We start from the raw sequence: 3,246 nt of genomic DNA, 5'->3' as shown, positions 1-3,246 counted from the left end.
GCATCCACTAGTGATTACACTCCGAGTCACGAGTCAAACGGTCCAAACCCCGTGTCTCTACGATATTCTGATGCGGAGATATAAGGGTTTGTTTACTCTGTTGCTAGGGTACTGTATTTGGTTGCTAGGGAAAAAATGGCATCCACTAGTGATTACCCTCCGAGTCATGAGTCAAACGGTCCAACCCCCGTGTCTCTGCGATGTTTTGATGTGGAGATAAAAGGCTTTGTTTACTCTGTTGCTAGGGTAATGTATTTGGTTGCTAGGGAGAAAATTGGCATCCACAAGTGATTACACTCCGAGTCACGAGTCAAACGGTCCAAACCCCGTGTCTCTACGATGTTCTGATGCGGAGATATAAGGGTTTGTTTACTCTGTTGCTAGGGTACTGTATTTGGTTGCTAGGGAAAAAATGGCATCCACTAGTGATTACCCTCCGAGTCATGAGTCAAACGGTCCAACCCCCGTGTCTCTACGATGTTCTGATGCGGAGATATAAGGCTTTGTTTACTCTGTTGCTAGGGTACTGTATTTGGTTGCTAGGGAAAAAAATGGCATCCACTAGTGATTACCCTCCGAGTCACGAGTCAAACGGTCCAAACCCCGTGTCTCTACGATGTTCTGATGCGGAGATATAAGGCTTTGTTTACTCTGTTGCTAGGGTACTGTATTTGGTTGCTAGGGAAAAAAATGGCATCCACTAGTGATTACCCTCCGAGTCACGAGTCAAACGGTCCAACCCCTGTGTCTCTACAATGTTCTGATGCGGAGATATAAGGCTTTGTTTACTCTGTTGCTAGGGTACTGTATTTGGTTGCTAGGGAAAAAATTGCATCCACTAGTGATTACCCTCCGAGTCATGAGTCAAACGGTCCAACCCCCGTGTCTCTACGATGTTCTGATGCGGAGATATAAGGCTTTGTTTACTCTGTTGCTAGGGTACTGTATTTGGTTGCTAGGGGCGTGGCTTGGGAGTGGCCAATGATGGGCCCAGTGATTACACTCCGAGTCACAAGTAAAACGGTCCAACCCCCGTGTCTCTACGATGTTCTGATGCGGAGATACAAGGCTTTGTTTACTCTGTTGCTAGGGTACTGTATTTGGTTGCTAGGGGCGTGGCTTGGGAGTGGCCAATTATGTGCCCAGTGATTACACTCCGAGTCACAAGTAAAATGGTCCAACCCCGGTGTCTCTACGATGTTCTGATGCGGAGATATAAGGCTTTGTTTACTCTGTTGCTAGGGTACTGTATTTGGTTGCTAGGGAAAAAATTGGCATCCACTAGTGATTACACTCCGAGATACGAGTCAAACGGTCCAACCCCCGTGTCTCTGCGATGTTCTGATGTGGAGATAAAAGGCTTTGTTTACTCTGTTGCTAGGGCAATGTATTTGGTTGCTAGGGAGAAAATTGGCATCCACTAGTGATTACACTCCGAGTCACGAGTCAAACGGTCCAAACCCCGTGTCTCTACGATGTTCTGATGCGGAGATATAAGGGTTTGTTTACTCTGTTGCTAGGGTACTGTATTTGGTTGCTAGGGAAAAAATGGCATCCACTAGTGATTACCCTCTGAGTCATGAGTCAAACGGTCCAACCCCCGTGTCTCTACGATGTTCTGATGCGGAGATATAAGGCTTTGTTTACTCTGTTGCTAGGGTACTGTATTTAGTTGCTAAGGAAAAAAATGGCATCCACTAGTGATTACCCTCCGAGTCACGAGTCAAACGATCCAACCCCCGTGTCTCTACGATGTTCTGATGCGAAGATATAAGGCTTTGTTTACTCTGTTGCTAGGGTACTGTATTTGGTTGCTAGGGAAAAAAATGGCATCCACTAGTGATTACCCTCCGAGTCACAAGTAAAACGGTCCAACCCCCATGTCTCTACGATGTTCTGATGTGGAGATATAAGGCTTTGTTTACTCTGTTGCTAGGGTACTGTATTTGGTTGCTAGGGGCGTGGCTTGGGAGTGGCCAATGATGTGCCCAGTGATTACACTCCGAGTCACAAGTAAAACGGTCCAACCCCCGTGTCTCTACGATGTTCTGATGCGGAGATATAAGGCTTTGTTTACTCTGTTGCTAGGGTACTGTATTTGGTTGCTAGGGGCGTGGCTTGGGAGTGGCCAATTATGTGCCCAGTGATTACACTCCGAGTCACAAGTAAAACGGTCCAACCCCCGTGTCTCTACGATGTTCTGATGCGGAGATATAAGGCTTTGTTTACTCTGTTGCTAGGGTACTGTATTTGGTTGCTAGGGGCGTGGCTTGGGAGTGGCCAATGATGTGCCCAGTGATTACACTCCGAGTCACAAGTAAAACGGTCCAAACCCCGTGTCTCTACGATGTTCTGATGCGGAGATATAAGGCTTTGTTTATTCGGTTGCTAGGGTGCTCAAATTTGGTTGCTAGGGGCGTGGCTTGGGAGTGGCCAATGATGTGCCCAATTGTTACACCCCTAGTCACAAGTAAAACGGTCCAACCCCCGTGTCTCTACGATGTTCTGATGCCGAGATATAACTGTTTGTATTTTATGTTGCTAGGGTGCTCAAAAGTGGTTGCTAGGGGCGTGGCTTAGTAAGTCTGTAAGGATCCTGAGAGACTGATTGGATGCCTGAGTAAAATGAGCCCACCCCCATGTCTCTATGACACTGTGGTGCAAAGATATCCATCCGGGCATTTTATAATGGCAGTCTATGGTATAGGTTGCTAGGGTGCCCAAAATGGTTGCTATGGTAACCTTACACCCCATTGTGGGGGACGTCCTGACAGAGTCTAGCACCCTCTTCAAATTTAGTAACCCACATGTTTCTATGAAATCCTGGCTCGGACCTATGACCCGTCAAAGTTTTTGCAATGTTAAGTCTATGGGATTTTCCCCCATTGACTTTTCATTGGGGCACTTTTGGGCGCCTCTTACACCCCAGGGGTACAACTTACACCCCAATGTGATGTATGTTCTTACAGAGTCTACCACCCACTTCAAATGTTGTAACCCACATGTTTCTACAAAATCCTCGAGCGGAGCTATGACTCGTCAAAGTTGGGCGCAATGTTAAGTCAATGGGATTTTTCGGGTGGTTTTTCGCCCCCCTTTCGGAAATCCTGCACCCGATCGCTTATAAATGTCATAGCACACCTCTCCTCAATAAGCCGGTCGATTTGAGCCCTCTTTCATGGGTCTACGACAAACCCTGCGGGACGAGTTAGGTGCCGAAAAAACGTGCAGATGTAAGAATAAAAT

This window comes from Paramisgurnus dabryanus, chromosome 7, assembly GCF_030506205.2.
Source record: "Paramisgurnus dabryanus chromosome 7, PD_genome_1.1, whole genome shotgun sequence".
NCBI lineage: Eukaryota > Metazoa > Chordata > Actinopteri > Cypriniformes > Cobitidae > Paramisgurnus > Paramisgurnus dabryanus.
Note: the sequence above shows the minus strand (reverse complement) of the source record.